This window comes from Muscardinus avellanarius (genome assembly GCF_963383645.1).
Source record: "Muscardinus avellanarius genome assembly, chromosome: 17".
In the NCBI taxonomy this organism is placed as follows: Eukaryota; Metazoa; Chordata; class Mammalia; order Rodentia; family Gliridae; genus Muscardinus; species Muscardinus avellanarius.
The window spans coordinates 48,838,415-48,857,679 of record NC_137803.1 but is presented as its reverse complement, the minus strand read 5'-3'; positions in this window follow the sequence as shown (position 1 = coordinate 48,857,679).

Sequence of the window (19,265 nt, the reverse complement as noted above, 5' to 3'; positions counted from 1 at the left end):
TTCCAGGAATGCTCCTCACTAATTTTCAGTGGAGCAGAACACTGCTCAGCCCCAAAACAGCCTGAAGGTTTCTTCCCATCTTTCTATTAAGAAAGAGAGAGAGAGAGAGAGAGAGAGAGAGAGAGAGAGAGAGAGAGAGAGAAAAGATTTCTTTCTTCTCTGGAGTTCTCAGGTCCTGAGAACATTCTGGAGACTTTTAACTTACCTCTTGAGTTGTACAGGAGCTAACTAAGCTTGACCAGAGACGTCAAAACAAGGAAGTCTCAATAAGGGATGTACATGGAGCCTTACTCTGTTAATGTGCTCCTGGGCCTTTGTTGCTGTAAACGTTGGCCAGCCTTTCACCCCCATCCGTGAGAACATAGTCTTGAAAACCACACGCCGTGATTTCTGGGTGGGGAGGGAGACAAGCTACCGGTGGGCTGCCTTCCTCCTCCATAATGCATGTGACCCTCGGGGCTCCTCCCCTGCTACCTGTGGGGTGAGTTTCCCACCCCTCTTCCTAGCAACAGAAGTCTCAGGCCCTGCAAAGTTTCCTGCAATGCTCCATCTCACTGGGATCCGTCTTCTGGGTTTTGAAAGGTAAACAAGAGTATTTGAGAGAATGTCAGAGGAACCAGACCAGAGCTTCTCCGTATGAACTCTGTGGTGAAGCCATGCACTAAAAATCCAAGATGCCATCAGCTGTAAGACAACCCCTGTTTTATTCCGCACTAGTCAACTTCCCATCACTGGGACAAAATCCCTGAGACCAGCAACGTATCTTGGCTCACAATTTAGATCGTCAGTCCATGATCATTTGGCCCCATTGTCTCTGGGCCTGTGGAGAACAGAACATTGCAGCCGGGAGCAGGTGGCAGGGGAGGTGCGCACCTCATCATGGATGAAAAGCCGAGGGAGAAGGGGCCCACTAGCCCTTGAGGGGCGCCCTTCCAATGACTTAGCTTCCTTCCTCCAGGCTCCACCTCTTAAAGGTTCTCTCACCTCAAAACGCCGCAGCCTGGTAAACCAGCCTTTAACACATGGGTCTTTGGGGGACACCCAGGATCCAAATTATAGCAATTTCTCTCGAGAAAAAAGAATGTAGCCAATTAAACTATGGCAACCATCAGTTGTAAAAAACATTTTTTTTAAAGTGCATCTTGGAATCAATGAAGCAAACAACACACAGGTTACTGTGCAGGACTTGTAACTGGGCTACTTGGTTCTGACTGTTTCTTCTGGAATCTCTAGAGGAGAATCTGTTTCCTCGCCTTGCTTTAGAGCTCCCAGAGGCTGATGCTTGTGGCCCAAAAGGTGTGATTTGTCCTTTCCCAAACTGGTGTTAAAATTTGGTCCCCAATGTGACGATGTTAAGAGGTAGTGGGACCTTTAAAGGGTGTTTGGGGTATGGGGTTCCTGCCATCATGAAGGGGTTAACGCCACTCCTGGGAGACTGGGTTAATTCTCAGGGGAGGGGGCAGTTCTCAGTCTCATGGGATTGGACTGTGGGTTGTTATTGGATGTTGCTGTGGTTGCTACTGGGCTGTGGGATTGGAGAGGGAGGTCGCCCTTTGCATTTTGCTTTCCATGTGCGTTCACAGACCCTCCTACCACTTGAGGATGCAGCATAAGGCTCTCAGAAGAAGTCAAGTGTGTGATCCTGGAATTCCAGCCTCCAGACTCAGAAGCCCAAATGAGCCTCTGTGATTTATAAGCCACTCAGTTGAGTATTCTATTGCAGCAACAGAAGCAGGGCTAATTCAGGCCCTTCCTTGAATCACTGCACCCTCTTGCCTCCTTCCTCATACCTATCATTCACTCTGCTCCTCCTGCCTCCCTTTTAGAGGACCTTCTGATCACATAGAACCCACCTGGATGATCCATGGTAACATTCCCAACTTGAGATTCTGAGTCGCATCTGCAAAGCCCCCTTTTATGTAACACAGCACATTTACAGTCCTAGGGATAGGCTGCAAACCTCTCTGTCTCTGTCTGTCTGTCTGTCTGTCTGTCTGTCTGTCTGTCTGTCTCTCTCTCTCTCTCTGGTACTGGCAATTGAACCCAGGGGTATTCTATCTCTGAGCTATATCTCCATCTCTATTTTATTTTATGCATTTTTTATTTTGAAGTAGGGTCTCACTAAGTTGCTGAGGGCCTTGCTGCGTTGCTGAGTCTGGCCTTGAACTTAGGATCCTCCTTTGTCAACCTCCCAGGTTTTGAGATTATAGGCATGTATCACCACACTTGGCAGATGTAAACTTCTTTATGGGACATTATTCAGCCTGCCCCATATATAATAAAATGTGCATTAAAATTTGACAAAAGAGGAGAGACCAGAGTGATTGAAGCCAGTTAAATGATTGGTTAATATTCCAGATAAGCAAGAGTCTGGCCACTGACAGTGGTGCAGAGTGGGATGGAGAGACGGCCTCAGATGCCAATGTTGGAGTGTCAATTCCTTTTCAAGGCCCTGTTATGAGTATTTTCTATGAGCATCTCTCTCTCTCTCTCTCTCTCTCTCTCTCTCTCTCTCTCTCTCTCTCTGGTACTGGAGTTCCTGGAAACCCTTCTACCTCTGGGCTAAACTCCCAGAATGATTTTTATATTTTTATTTGGAAACAGGGTCTCAAACCTGCACGATCCTCCTGTCTCCACCTCCCAAGTGCGGGGATTACAAGCATGGTCCACCACGTCCGGCTCTCCTTCTCTTTTTAAATCTCCAAGCTACACCCCTAGACCCCTTTTTAATTTTTGTTTTGTTTTGAAGGCAGCTACACTCACCACTATACCACCAACGCACTCTTTTTTGAAACAGGTTCTTGCTAGGTTGCTGAGGCTGGCCTCAAACCTGCTATTCTCCTGCCTCAGTGTTGGGATTACTGGCACGCGTCACCATGCCGGACCTTGAGCATTTGCTTGCAACCAGCTCCGGGTGGCGTTGACACGGCTGGTGCCTCACCAGGAGCACGGTGGGAAGGCCTGTGGACACCGACATTCAGAGCGTGTCAGGAAGGAAACCAAGAGGCGCAGCCCTTGGGTTTTGAGAGGTTACAGCAGTGCCAAGCGAGGCCCACGCTGTGAAGCCCCCACAGGAAGAGAGGGCTTTCAGAGGACGTGGTAAGAGATGAGAAGTTACTGTGTCCCCAGTGACAGCATCTTGGTGGGGTGGTGGGAGCCCAGGTCTGTACCATCTTTCTCCACTTTCTCTGAATACACTCTGTTCACTGTATTTATCTGAGAATATAGGGCCAAGTTAGCAGAGAGGCGTGAGGGCACAGGGCCCTCTCTCTGAACCCTGGCAGCAGCTGTGGTATGTAAGGGACTTCCGAAGCCACGTGGTCTCCATTTGCGGTGTCTCTGTTTTGGCTGTGCAGCTCTCTCCATTGTGTGAGTGGACTTTTAGGAACATGCAGAATATTTATTTATTTATTTATTTATTTTATTTATTTTTAATTTTGTTGGTACTAGGGGTGGAACTCAGAGGCTTTCTACCTCCAGGCTATACTCCCAGACCTTTTTTTAAATATTTTGTTTGGAAACAGGGTCTCACTAAGTTGCTGAAAGTCTCACTAAGTAGCTGAGGCTGGCTTCCAACCTGCGATCCTCCTGCCTCAGCCTCCCAAGTGCGGGGATTACAAGTGTGCGCCACCACGCCCGGCTCATGCAGAATATTTATTTGTAAAGATATACAACAAGCCTGGCATGGTGGTGCGCACTTGTAATCCTAGCATTTGGGAGGCTGAGACAGAAGGATCGTGATTCGCAGACAGCCTCAGCTAGTTAGTGAGGCCTTTTGCAACTCAGTGAGACTCGGTTTCAAAATAAAGAATAAGCCGGGTGTGGTGGCGCACGCTTGTACTCCCCGCGCTTGGGAGGCAGAGACAGGAGGATCACACAGGTTCAAAGCCAACCGTGCTGGCTTAAGAGACCCTGTTTCCAAAAAAAAAAAAAAGGTCTGGGAGGGTAGCTCAGGAGGTAGAAGGGCTTCCAGGAACCCCAGTACCATGAAAAATAAATAAATAAATAAACAAATAAATAAATAAATAAATAAATAAATAAGGGCTGGAGGTGTAGCTCGGAGGTAAAATGCCCCTGGGTTCCTCCCCCAATACTGCAAAAAAAAAAAATTAAAAAAGATATACAATAGTAGAGAGCCTGTTATCACGGGCCTCGTGAAAACGCTACGCACAGCAGCAGCGCCAAGAGGCCCGCCTGGCTGGCTGGGGAGGCGGTCGAGGGCCCAGGCTGAGGTCCCAGGGCTCGCTTGCTTCATTTCCCATGCGTTTCCATCACACATACCATTTTATTTTTTTGTTATATTTCATATATCCACCATCCACCATGTTACAGACAGATCGTTTTCTTGATTTGAGGTGTACATTGACCTCAAATTATGTGATCGTGAGTTAGTTATAAATGCTCTGCTTAGATGAGCCCACTAAGTATTGTCAGCTTGTCTTGACTTTCTCTACTTTGATGTCTCAGCTCTCTGGACAGCCACTTAGCTCCTTGAAAGAGCACTGTTGTCCATTGTTACGGCTTTCGGTGGCTAACCCGTTGTTTTCTGTATTACGACTTCACCAACTGTGACCTCATCACGCAGAGAGAAGGTATCCGTGGTATTGTGGTGAATGCTGGTGCCGAAAAATAGTAAGAAGAGAAAGAAAACAGTACGGGAGGCTCATGTGTTCTTTTCTCTGCTGGCAAGGAAATAACCATTCAAGATGGATTTTGCAGAGGAAAAATCAAATAAAAATAAAAGCTAATTTTAGAAATTTTTACATTTAAGTTGCTCATTTGTGCATTCCTTTAAACCCCCCCCCCCATTCTTCTTAGAATCAAAGGAAAAATCGTCGCTTAGCCTTATAAAAATATTTTGACATTTTAGTTGGCTCATTCTCTGTTAAAGTTTATTTTTTAAATTAAAAAAATAATTCCTTTCACTCACTTTAAGATAGATACATTCTTTTTCACTCTCCTGGAGTAGCATTTTTAAAAATATGATTTCATAAGCCGGGCATGGCAGCACATGTCTATAATCCAAGTTATTGGGAGGCTGAGACAGGACGATTACAGATTTGAGGCCAAGCTCAGCAATTTAATGAGATCTTCAGCAACTTAGTAAGACCCTGCTTCAAAATAAAAAATAAACTGGGGCTGGGAGTGTAGCTCCAAGGTAGAGCCCCCCTGCGTTCAATCCCCAGTACCACAAAAAATAAAAAATCTGATGTCAGGGCTGGGGTATAGTTCACTAGTAGAGTGCTTGCTTGCCTGGCGTGTGCCGGGCCCTGGGTTTGATCTCTAGAATTGTAAAAAAAAAAGGAAAAACTGATGCCCACTTATTCTACCATTAGAATATGGATTCAGATGATTATTTCATTTCTCCGCTTCATAGATGATCACCAAAGACACACTGATCATGAAAGCCTTCTAGGTATTTCTTTCCTTTTTGTCCACCTGGTGCAGAGTTGGCAAGTTTAATAACCAAAGAAAAGCAAATTGGGATACGCAAACAAGAAGGTATTTGTTTTGTCTCTGGGTTGAAGGAGACAAATAGAGAGAATCGCAGCTGGTGCTGTCGACGAGGAGCCAAGCCGGGGGCCTCTGCGTTCAGGAGCTCCCCGGGCGCCAGCCCTGCGGGAGCGGGGCAGGCATTTTCCTTTCCACAAGAGTGGGCAACTAGCGTCTTCCTGGTCACACACATTTTGTATCTCACTGGTTGTAAGACCCAACAGAACTTTATGTATCACCAAGAAAGAAAGATAGATACCTACAGTCGTGGTGCAGCAATTTTTTAATCCCTTCAATTTGGGGTGGGGTGGTGCTGACCCTGTTCTAAGCAAGTTCTCAGCTATACCCTCAGCCCTCCCTTAGAAGTCTGTGCTTATTGAAAAAGTCTCGTTAGCTTTTTTGACATTAGCTTATCTCATATTCATCTTTTGTACATATGTAAAAAAATTATAAATAAGTTGGTATTGATTTATTGGTATTAAGGATTGAATCCAGGGACATTCTACCTTTGACACACACCTCCAGCTCTTTTTAGCTTTTCTTTTTGAAACAGGGTTTGCCTAGGTTGCTGAGAGTCTAACTACCTTTCATTTTTACAATTTCAAAATTTTATAAATCCACAGTAACCGAGACAATATGGTGCTAGTATAAACACAAATACACAAATGGAGTATAATTCAGGTCCAGAAAGAGACATATTCATAGCCAATTGATTTTCAACAAGGGTGCCAAGATCAACCAACTAATCAAATAGTCTAACAAATGGAGCAAGGTAACTGAATACATACACCAAAAATACGATGCTGTCTGGGCGTGGTGGCGCATGCTCATAATCCCAGCATTCAGGACAGCCTCAGCTACTTTAGTGAGGCCATCCACAACTTAGACCCTGTTTCAAAATAAAGAATAAAGAATAGGGTAGGGGGTGTACCTTGGAGGTTAAATGTCCCTGGGTTCCACCACCAGACCCACCCCCCCAAAAAAAAAAGCTGGAGTAGGGTGTGGTGGCCCATGCCTATAATCTCAGTACTTGGGAAGCTGAGACAGGAGGGTTGCAGGTCCATGGCCAAGTCAGCTATTTAGTGAGGCGCCCTGCAACTTAGTGAGACTATTTCAAAATAAAGTATAAAATAGGGCTGGGGTGCAGCTCATAGATAGAATGCCCCTAGGTTCAATCCCCAGCATACAAAAGATAAAGAAAGGAGGAAAGAGAGATGTTACGTCGGGTCTCCTAGCATTGGGACAGGAACGTGTGTGTTACGCACACGTGCATTTACGTCTTCAGCCCTCTGATCTGCATTCTGGCAAGAACGTTCCCCATGTATCTAGTATCAGCAGGCCAGTGGGCGACAGCATGGTAGCCAGCATCTGCTGAGGCTGGGCCAGGGTTGTTGGAAGGCTCCAGTTGCTGGTGCAGCCTGACCCCCTGTGCTCCTTAGGCTGTCTGGCTGCTGTGCACTGGTGCCCGGGAGGCTGCCTTCTGGAACATCAAGACCATCGCTGAGTGCGTGGCAGATGAGCTCATCAATGTTGCCAAGGTGGGTGGGGATGTTGGTGTCTGGATATGTGGGTGGTGGTCTTCCAACTTCATCCTGGGAATTGCAGTATGAAGGAGGTGGAGATAGGTGGATCAAAGGTTCCAGATCAACCTCATGAACTTTGCAAGACCCTGTCTCAAAATCGAATAGGACTAAGCTGGGTGTGGTGGCACAAGTTTGTAATCTTAGCATTGGGGAGGATCATGGTTTGCAGACAGCCGCAGCTACTTAGTGAGGTCCCTTGCGACTCAGTGAGACTCTGAAGGGAAATGGAATTGCACATCATCAGTACTCCATTTCCCAAAAAGCTTGATATCAGGGGTCTCTGCCACTGCCGGCTGTCTCCTACTCGGTCATCCTGAGAGTACAGCTGGGGCGTCTCAGTCACTCTGCGTGCTCCACGCACCACCCAGTTACAGACAGAAAGAGCCTCACTACCTTTCTGAGGCTGGACTTGAACCTTTGATCCTCCTATCTCAACCTCCCATGTACTAGGGCTACAGGTATGCACCACCATGCCTGGCTGCCCAAGATATTTATAAAGCTTCACATTCACATGTCTCTTATGACTTATTTTCCAACTCAGTGTTATCGAGCTCATCTTTGCCTGCTTAGTTGCCCGGGGTGTCACCGGGGTGTTGGGGATGTAGCATTTGCTGAGCGATTGCCCCACTTTTTTCCCAAGATCCTCTCTGGACCATGCGAGGTTCTATACTGTGCCCAGGCAATGACAGCCATGGCCAACTGCTGCTGGCTGATGGCAGTTGTAAGACGAATATTAAAATGGGAGTAAAGATGCATCTTTAGGTTCAAAATGTATGTCTATGCTCATCCCAGACACAGAGTAGAGCCTTTGTCTTCTGGATCTGAGGCTGGCATTTCACAGGTGCTGGGTTTGACCAGTGCTAGCTCCTCCAGCACCTCACCTTCACCCCATGGGGGCCCGGGGCTCCAGAGGTGCTTGTTCTAGTCACTGCTATGGAACCTCTCTGGCAATGCCTGTAGAAGTTCTCTGAAATAGAACTGCAGGTTGCTGGCCGGACGTGGTGGCGCACGCTTGTAATCCCTGCGCTTGGGAGGCAGAGACAGGAGGATCGTGCAGGTTCAAAGCCAGCCGCGCTGGCTTAGGAGACCCTGTTTCCAAATAAAAAAGTATAAAAATAGGTCTGGGAGTATAGCCCGGAGGAAGAAGGGTTTCCAGGAATCCCAGTACCACCAGAAAAAAAAAAAAAAACAAACAAACAAAAACCTGCAGGTTGCTTTAAAAGCATCTGAATCACGTGTGTTCACCACAGTGTGGCCATTCTGCCATTTGGTTCTGTGCAAGGAGATAGGTTAAAAAAAATTGCCCAGTATCCTGGATACAGTTACTCTGAGGAATTGACCGTACTGAATTTCCTTGACCTGTGGTCTCTACTTATGGCTTCCACAACCCACTGTATATAATAGGTTCTGCAGAAAATCACCACAATCTGTTGTGGACAAGAGCCCCATGTCTGTAGGCTTTGGAGAGGAATCTGTATCACCATACACAATCTTAGCACAATTCAATCTGTCTGAATAGATGGTCCCTTTACTTCGCACACAGGTCATACGAAGGGAGGTGACCCAAGATGCTCACATGTCTGAATAAAAATACATCTGTATATATTTTTCATTTTCCCCTGTTCAGTTATCTTTGAACCCTAGAGTTTCTTTCTTTTATATTTTGGCAGCTAGGGACCAAGATGGTTGTTTTCTGTTTGTTTCTCTAACTCTTTTTACAGTTTAACAAGTCAAATACAAATCTCAGGGGGGGAGTTCATAAGCCTGGCGATGGTATCGTGCACAGCATCACATTATCGATTGGCTAGCCTGCATTGGAATGCCGGAGAAGAGCCCTAAACCAAAAACTTCAGATGCCTGAAGCTTTGAGCTTTCCAATTAGGCCGAAAGGTTCCCCTGATAACTGGCAGAACCGGAGCTTTTAATACTGTTCCGCTCTCTGTGTTATCAGCAACGTTTCCTAGTTGTGAGGGCCAGCAGGTCGCCGGATGCCAGTGAGGTGGCATTTCTAACACACTTCACGCTTTCTGATCAAATATTATATCTGGGGAGAGAATCCTCAGTTTAACGCAGACTGATCATAATTGGGAGCAAATGCTTCTTTCCCTTTCTCAATGTTATCTCCTCCAGTGCAGCCTATTTTGCATCCAAAGATACATTTGAAAGTCGAAATCCCTTCGAGCGAAATATTCTAAACTGACAGAAGAATTTCTAGTGGCACACCCGCCTAGGGCCATGTTTTTATGAGGACATCACTTTCTATTTCTAAGCTCCAGCATGCACTCCTGCTTTCTCATTGCTGGGAGCCTTGCCACATCAACTTGCCTCCCTCTCAGCTTTTAATGTTTTTTTAATGGAGTCCAGTTTTCCGCCCAAGTTATGGTTAGCTTTCTGACAAACCATCAGACACCTAAGTAACCATAATGGAGGTGTCAGGGGAAAATCAATGGCAAACTTTCGTGCCTTTAGACACAACCAAATGATAATCATGCCGTTTTCACCTGGCCTCCGGGTTTGCCAGAAAGGTGAAAAGGGGCTTAAGTAAACATTTTAAAAATTAATATGTGCGATGAAGTCTTTTCTTGTAAGCCACAAGCTAAAGTGATCGCTTCTGAACGTGGCTGGTATGGAGACGACGCTGCTGTGCAGGGAGACAGCGTTGCCAGGGCGCGGGTTTCTCAAGGACAGACTTGCTCACACAGCGACCGAGCGAGGTATCCAGCGAGATAAAGCAAACGTGCTTCGCAGGTGCCTGGTTGTTAAGAAGAATTGAAGAAAACAGTTGCACGTTAAAATGAATGGCGAGTCACCGAAGAGGCAAAATCATCAGTGAACGTGGGCATTCCCGTGGTAAAGGAAGAAATGCGTGCTTTTGAAGGCCGGCAATTCATACAGCTTCGTCTATGCAATTTGGAAGACATTTTGCAAAACATTTGGTACTTAGATGTGCCCTTAGCCGAGCAGTAATGCCGGGGGCGGTCCTGTTGGTTAATCAAAGGTGCACGTTCTTGCTCCGCTGGGATTTTATGATTTCCACTTGGTATCCTGTGTTGACGGTGACACTGATTGCGAGGTGGAAACACACTATACCATAATTTGACCAAATCAGTCCTGACTAAGAGAAACATGCAGAATTATCTTTTTTGAGTCTCAACCACTGGCTTTTGCTTGGTTTTAGCCCAACAACTTTCCTCCCCAAAGAGGCCTCTCCATCCTTGAGTCTCCTCTCTCTTATGTTCCCTCTTGTCCTCTTCACTTCTTCCTGTTCTTTCCTCTCTCTCTCTCTCTCTCTCTCTTTTTTTTTTTTGAAACTAAGTCTCACTAGATTGCCAGGAGTCTTGCTCCATTGCTGAGGCTATCCTTGAGCCTGTAATCCTTCTGTCTCAGCTTCTGAAGCACTAGAATTACAGGTATGCGCCATCATGCCTGGCTTCCCTCCCCTCACTCTACCACTCCCCCTCCCCTTCCTCTTACTCTTCCTCTTCCTCCTCCTTCTTCTTCTGTACTGGGGGTTGAACCCAAAGGCAATCTACCCCTGAGCTATAACTCCAGTCCCCTTGAATTTTTTATTTTTGAAATAGGTCTTGCTAAGTTGCTAAAACTAGCCTTGAACCTGTGATCCTCATGTCTCAGCCTCCCAAGTACTGGGATTACAGGTATGAACCACCATCTCTGGCTTGCCTTCATTTTTATTCACTAATCACTCTCTGAGATGTTGTCTACACTTGTTTATTGGTTTATCTAGTGCCTCTACATGGTAGAAAATAAATTCCTTGCCAGTAGGATGTTACCTTCTCCTCTGATTCCTCAGCTTCTCGGAGCAGCGCCAGCATTTCATGGGCTCTTTGATAAGCACAGTTGAGCAAATGAATGGAACCCGAGTACTAGCCACGATGTGACTGCAAAGAGACACAGAACACTGTATGGCGGATGCCCCTTGGTATAAGATATGCAAAAAAACCCGGAATTTAAAGTGCGGCACTGTCTTTACACTTGAACCCTGGCACAGCATCTGATATTTTATATTGTTAAAGGCTTATTAATGGAGAGGTGATCTTGTGTAGTTCACTCCAGGGAGAAGTAGAGGAGGTGCCGGGGAGGGAGGGCAGATTCTCAGGGATGAAGCCCACAAGAGGTTTCCTATATTGACAAGGACCGTCTTCTCAAGAGTGAACAATTTTAACAGCTCAAAATGCCTTCAATAAACTGTGTCTCCTCGGGTAAAGAGTAGAAAAGTATTTTACCATATCATTAATATTTTGGGTGCTTTCTGTAAAATCGATACTCTCCATCTTTTCCATTAGGTAAAATTTGTTCTTACCACAAAGGCACTTTGCTGGTGGAGTTTAAGATTCATTAGAAAGATTCCCAACTTAAAAAAGAGATTCTCCTATGAACCCCATGTGTTTTACAGGAAGAGCCCAGTGTGATGTCACCCAGTTTAACTTTTCATCCAGATGGCCCTTGAGGAATGTTTTTTAATCTGATCAATTTTTACCTGAACTTTCTGAAGTGGCATTTTATTCTACTTTTTTTATAGGAGGGTAAAGTAACATGAGAAGCAGCTTTTATTAACTCCAAGGCCAACTAACTCACATACAACCTGATAAGTTGGGTCCCTCTCCTACGAGATCTCGCAGTAGACCCCCAGAAGCCAGAAGTGGAGATACTGCGAGATTCCAGGTGCCTCGAGACTCCAAACATCGTGATGGTACAGATGTCGCGAGAATTGGCATGCCTATAAAACATCGGTGCCTCCCAGCCCCTACGTGACGCAGCCGGCCGATCAGGACTATGTGCAACTCTCCAGATGTGTGGCCCGTCGGCCCTTTCCCCCGGGTTCCGAATAAAACAGCAGTCTCTGATAACCCGGTTGGTGTTTTTGCCTCCCTCCTAAAGCCCCTAACTCTATTTTTAACCTAACACAACCAAGAGTAGAATCAGTCTCTGGGCCTAAGGGTGTCATGAGTGCTTGCACTGTACTTAGGAACTTCTTTAGAAATAATTACCTTCTAATTAGTGTCTGATGCTAATGTATATTTTCATTTAGAAGATCTGAGTCCTTTATGGAGACAGTGAGTGAACTTCTTTTCACCTGGTCCCAGGTTGTTGTTTGCCCATCCTGCTAACGTTGGCCTGCAGAATCCCACCTGCAAGGGCTTCATAGTCCAACAACACGGTTTCTCTTTGCAGTTCCAGTTGAACCAAATTTAAGATATTTACTAAACCTTTGTTTTATGTTTAAGATATATATCCTCTAGATGGTGTTTTTTTTGTGTGTGTTTGTGGTGTGTGTGTGTGTGTGTGTGTGTGTGTGTGTGCATGCACACTGGGGATTGAACCTAGGGGAATTGTACCACTAAGCTATAACCCCAGACCTTTATATTCTTATATTGAGATAGGTCTTGTTAAGTTGCTGCAGCTGGCCTTGAACCTACATTCTTTCTGTCTCAGCCTCCTAAATACTGGGATTAGAAAAACAATTTAACATGTTTTTATAGATCCTTCCTTCCTTCCTTCCTTCCTTTTCTTTCTTGTACTACAAATTGAACCCAGGGATGCTCTACCACTGAGCTATATCACAAGCCCTTTTTACTTCTTATTTTGAGACAGGGTCTCACTAAATTGCCTGGGCTAGTCTTAGACTTGCCATCCTTCTGCCTTAGCCTCCCAAATTGCTGGGATTATAGGTATGTGCTACCATACCCAGCTCTAATGCTTCTGTTAAATATGCTTACCCAGGGAAGCACATCTAGAAAATGAGTTTACATTATTTTTCGATATGTAATATGTATCTATATACACATGTGTGTGTGTGTGTGTGTGTGTGTGTGTGTTTGTGTGTGTGTATTCAACCCAGGTCTTCATGCATTCTACCACTAGGATGGTAGCATGCATGTACCACTAGAATGCATGCCTTAACCTTATAAAAAGTTTAACTAAGTGGGAAAATGGAGATACCCTCTGCAATGTTCTTCCCAGCCAAATCTCATCAATGAAATTTTGGTTGTATTCAGACTTTTTATTTATTTATTTTTGGTGGTACTGGGGTTCCTGGAAGCCCTTCTACCTCCGGGCTACACTCCCAGATCTAATTTTACATTTTTATTTGAAAACAGGGTCTCTTACGCCAGCGAGGCTGGCTTCACACCTGCGCGATCCTCCTGTCTCTGCCTCCCAAGCGCGGGGATTACAAGCGTGCGCCCCCATCGCCTGGCTGCATTCAGACTTTTTAAAATGGGTTTGGGAACAATTTTGTGTCTGGTCTCTAATAACTAACAGTGTAAATTTTCTCTTTTTCCTCCAGTGTGTCCAAGGAATTAGCATGTGATGCACAGGTTTGTGAACTGTGGATTAAAATGCCATAATTAATTGCATTGATACAATAAAATCACAGGCCATCATCAGTCTGATGTCAATGAGATGAGTCAGGATTTGTCAGGCTATAATTGCTGGCTTAAAAACAAACAAACAAACAAACAAACAAACAAACAAACAAACCAAGGAATTAGCTGGGTGTGGTGCACACATCTGTGATCCTAGTACTTGGGAGGCTGAGACAGGAGGATCATAGGTTTGAGGCCAGCCTCAGCAATTTAGCAAGGTCCTCAGCAACTGAGTGAGACTCTTGTTTCAAAGAAGAAAATAAAATAGGGCTGGGGGTGGAGCAGAATGTTCTTGGGTTCAATTCCCTGTAACACACACACACACACACACACACACACACACACACACACACACACGAGTCTGTAGGGAGGGACATGTGTGTTAACAGACTTGAGGATGACAACATAAATCTCCCATTGTCAGTTATTTTAAAAGTAGTTCATACATATTTTCTAAAATTAAAATGTGTGGAAACCCACCCAGGGCTGCGAGTGGAGGTGGAAGGTGAGCGCCTGGACTTCTCAGCGCGGCCTGCTGGAATCTGTGATTACAGCACTGCCTGTGGTCCACCCATAAGCGGGTGGGTGGTGGAGAAGGGGGCTGGGGAGCAGGCGGGGGCCTCGGGAGCAAGGTGGGGAGCAGGCGGGGGCCGGCAGGGGCAGGCGGGAGCAGGCGGGGGCCGGCGGGGAGCCAGCATTGGGTGTGCTGAGTCTCCTCTGTAAACTCAGAGCCAAGAGTTCCCTTAAGAAGTTTGCATGTAATATTTAACTGGTGCATTCATATAACATCTTGACTTAATAAAGAGACTAGCAAAAGGAAAAGAAAAGAAACGAAAAATAAAAGAAAAAAAAATCTGCAGCAAGACAATAAAAAGTTTCCTCCTCACACCCACTGCCCAAGGCCTTTCCTTTGAGCCTCGGAGCTGATCCCACTGCAACTCATCAATTTTTGCTTTTATGCTGGAAATGGCTGAAAACATTGAAGCTTCAGAGCCACCCCTGGGGGTGAGACGATTTCACAATGCCCAGGAGCCACAGGGCGTGTCCCCAGGGAAGGCCCGGGGCTGGGCCGGGGGAGAGAGGCCTTCTTTCTCTTCCCAGGCTGGGATCCAGTGCCCTGTTCTCTGCGAACAAAGGACAGAACCTCAAAGCTCCTGCCCCAACGCCTGACCTCGAGGCCAAAGGCAAAATATTTTATCTCTAGGTCCTAGTGACAGAAGCTGCTTCGGGCTCTGCAATTGTGGTTTATGATGTGCCTCGAAACCTTTGATGGAATTACTATTGCCGTCTATTTCTCTGCCCGGCCATTTATTATTCTGTATATTTTTCGAGAGCTGTGGGAAACTTTCATAACCAGAGCCTAAGCCAGGCAAAAACTTGTTCTATTTGGAATTTGTAATGAAGGCAAAACATGGCCTGGCTTTTCTGAAAGGCTCTTTGGCTGCCTGCAACAGCCCCGGGGCACAATCAGACAGGGTTGGAGAAGGCCTGGGAGCAGATTTTTGTTACCAAGAATAGGACAGAACAATATTTGCCTCCAAAACACCAGAGCTGCTATTTACCTTCCCAGCTGGAAGAAGGGAGAGATAAATGAGTATTTGTTTCACTGAAAATGCAAATACTAAATCTTTTATTTCTAATTTTCAGGATATTTTTCTTAACTCCCCTTTAACAAAAGTTTAGGGGGATTTTTTTTTTTTTTTTTTTTAGCATAACTTCCTGACTTAAGGGAAGAAATTCCTGATTTCAGAACTTTGACCCCAACAGAGCTGTTCTTTGCCTGAAACAAAAGTGTGCAGGAGTTGGGACGTTTTCAGGTGACCGGGAGTTTCAAAGAATCTTCCTCTGATGAGCTGGGCCCTTTGGTGGGTGTCAGGTTCCGGGGAACTGCTAAGTAAAACCAAGTTTCCTGATGTTTGAATTAAACACTGCCTACTTTTCAGAAGTTCTCCCAAGCTTCTTACTGGCTCAAACGTGCTTTCTGGAAAGAGCCTCAGACCCTAACTAAAGTGGCAAGCTCTAAGATGTGGTTCCTAACTTTTATTTAAGTCAAAGGTTAGTAGGGGAGGAGGGGCTGGCCCCTCACTGTTTCAAGTTAATGTTTATTTTTTCACCACCATTTAAAGAATTTCCTAAGGCCCTTATTTCACTGCTGAAAGCAGAGTAAGAGAACTCAGATTTCATGCCCTGGGGCTAGAGTGAGGGAATAAAAACAGCACAACATTTGCATCTATTTAACTGTCTCTCCACAGTCAGAGGGGAAAACCTTACCTCTAGGTTAAATGAAGCTGTTCCGAGATATTTTCCAAAAACTCAATTCAGAGAAACATAATTGCTGGCAGAAATGACCTAGGATGCCAGGCCTGGTGAGTGGAAATCCAGAGCTTGGCAAGGTGCGTGCTCTAGCTTCCCTGCTTGCTGGGTATCAGTGAACATCGGCCGAAGGTGGCCGGAGAACCAATTTCATGCATCCACTGTACGAGGAAATGAACTGCGCCAAGGGCAAAAATAAAATTATACAAATGTTATTATAGACTAGCCTGCTTCTGTCCTAGTTTAATTCACATTTTAGTGCTGCAGGCTTGGCTGCTGGCAGCAACCTTCCTGAATAAATCAACATTTGCTTACATCTAAATTATTAGGAGAGCATGTGACTTTGTTTATTGTATAAATTATACACAAGGTCAAAACACTAAGTGTTCAACTGGCTTTGTTCAGTCGCCTGGCTGACTCCCCTAACTCGTCTCTCCCTAGCTAGGAAATAAAGATCTAAAACTTCAAATAACAAAGCTGTAAAGCCGGTTATCTGAAGTTATGGACAAGAAAGAGCGCTATTAAAGGAAGGATGGAAGACAGTCTAGTATTCGGAAGAAAGAACGATGGCCCAAGAAATTGTTCAGGGGAGCTCAGATATGATGTCTGCACGAAGGGGAGCAGTGATCTGGTAAATAACCAGTTAAGTTGATTAAGGCGGCCAACCAAATGGGATAATTTAATACAAAAGTAAAGAGAGCCCTTTGGCCAGGAGTTGAGTAGGCAAGGGATTGCAAACCATATCGCAATGTTGGATCTAAGCATGTTTATTGCCATTATCTGTTACAAAAGTTAGACGTAGATTCTCTGGAAAACACACTTAGTAATAATAGGTGTGTGTGTGTGTGTGTGTGTGTGTGTGTGTGTGTGAACAGTGCTATGAGAAATTTCCCAAAGCTCATCCATACATGTTCAGGAAATAAGGATGGGCTTTAACAACTAGATATTTCACCTTAAGTATTTAGGTAAACCAGTTATCAAATAAGTCCTGCTATAAGAACATCCAATGTAAATAAACTTTAAGTGTTCAATGTAGCTAAGTCAGAAAGTCATTATTACTAGTAGTAATAATGTTGGTGGTACTGAAGATTGAACCCAAGGCCTCACACAGGCTAGGCAAGTGCCATACCACTGAGCTACATCCCCAGCCCATGGCTAATTACTTGTTTTATAAACAGTTGTTTTTATAAGATCAGTCACAATGTTCTCTCTCTCTCTCTCTCTCTCTCTCTCTCTCTCTCTCTCTCTCTCTCTCTTTCTTTTTTTGCAGTACTGGGGAACGATGGAACCCAGGGGCATTCTACCTCTAAGCTACACCCGAAGCCCATTTTTTATTCTTTATTTTGAAACAGGGTCTCACTGAGTTGAAAGGGCCTCACTAAGTAGCTGAGGCTGTCTGTGAACCGTGATCCTCCTTGTCTCAGCCTCCCAAATGCGGGGATTACAAGCGTGTGCCATCATGCCTGGTTTATGATGAGCTCTTTTAAATTTTGATCTTTTCCACATCAATAAATAATTTACGCCGGGCATGGTGGCACACGCTTGTAATCCCCGCGCTTGGGAGGCAGAGACAGGAGGATCGTGCTGGTTCGGAGCCAGCCTCGCTGGCTTAAGAGACCTGTTTCCAAATAAAAAAAATATAAAATAGGTCTGGGAGTGTAGCCTGGAGGGAGAAGGGCTTCCAGGAACCCCAGTACCACAAAAATAAAATAAAATAATTTACAACATTGTTATTATTTTTAAGATCATCTATTTATTATCTATCATATATCCATCCCCTTCAAGATTTTTGTGGGAACACTCGGGTCAAAGAATTTTATATAGAATGATCCTCTCTAATACATGATTCAAATCTAAGGTGTGCTCAAAAGTATTAGGTTGAAAATAGAGTTAGGGGTTTTAGGAGGGAGGTAAAAACACCAACCGGGTTATCAGAGACCACTGATTTGGACCTGGCCCCTCCGGATAATCAGCAGGCCATGGAGTCCTGATTGGCCGGCTGAGTCACATGGCGGATCGGAGGTACTGATGTTTTATAGGTATGCCGATTCTCTCGCGACCTCTGGAGTCTGTCTCGTGATGTTGAGGCACCTGGAATCTCGTGATATCTCCGCTTCTGGCTTCTACCTCCTGTTCTGCTGTGAGATCACTTGAGGGAGGGGCCCAACCTATCAAAAAGGAGAATCCATTTCCTATTAACCATTCTGAATTGTTTTTTCTGTCTGCATCATAATTTGGGCTTTTTGATCTTGAACAGTGATTCTTCAAATATGGTCAGTGAATAACCTACAGTGACCAGCCAGGAGTGAGCAGGGCCCAGGGAACTGCACAGTAGCCAGCTTCCACAATGTGGGGTTCACAACAGCTAACTTTTTTTTTTTCAATCTTTATTTATTTATTTATTTATTTATTTTTCTATGTATATATTTTGATTGGTACATTATAGTCTCACATTATAATGTAGATTATGTTGACAATGGCATATATTCACACAGTACTTAGTTCCTTCTCTCCTATACCAAGTGTCCAGGTTAACAATGTTATAGTCACATAATTTCCATTAATGAACCTCAGTCTTCTTCCCCTGCCCTCCTTTTTGGCTTTGCTGAGGTTTCCCGTCCATTATCTGGAGTCCCTCTGGTATCCCTAATACCCCCCAGCTTGAGCATGTTAGAGAAAACATGTCCCTTTTCTTTCTGTGCTCGACTAATCTCACTTAATGTTCTCTAGGTCTTTTCATCTTACAAATGATATAATTTTATTCTTCTTTATTGCTGAGTTGAATTCCATTGTGTGTATTTCCCATAATTTTGCAATCCATTCATCGGTTGATGGACACCTAGGTTGGTTCCATATTTTGGCTATTGTGAATTGTGTTGCTATGAACATAGATATACATACGTTACCGTAGTTCTCTGGTTTCAGCTCCTTTGGAAAGATACCCAGGATGGTAGAGCTGGATCATATGGTGGTGGATCTATTCCCAGTTTTTTAAGGAATCTCCACCCTAATCTCCATAGTGGCTGAACTAGTTTGCACTCCCACCAACAGTGTAGAAGAGTTCCTCTTTCCCCACATCCTTGCTAGCATTTGTTGTTATTTAACATCTTTATGCTTGACATTCTAATCGGGGTTAGATGGAATCTCAATGTAGTTTTGAATTGCATCTCCCTCATGGTTAATGAGTTGAGTATTTTTTCATGTATCTATTGGCCATTTTTATCTCTTCTTTTATGAAATGTCTATTCAATTCACTTGCCCATTTCTTGATTGGGTTATTTGTTTTGCTAGTGTAAAGTTTTTTTAAGCTCTTTGTATATTCTGCATAGTAGCCCTCTATCAGAGGAATAGCTGGTAAATATCTTCTCCCCTTCTGTAGGCCTTCTCTTTAGATTTTTGATGATTTCCTTTGATGAGCAGAAACCTTTTAGTTTGATGCCATCCCTCTTGTTAATTCTTGTTTTAATTTTCTGATCTTGTTGAGAAAGAT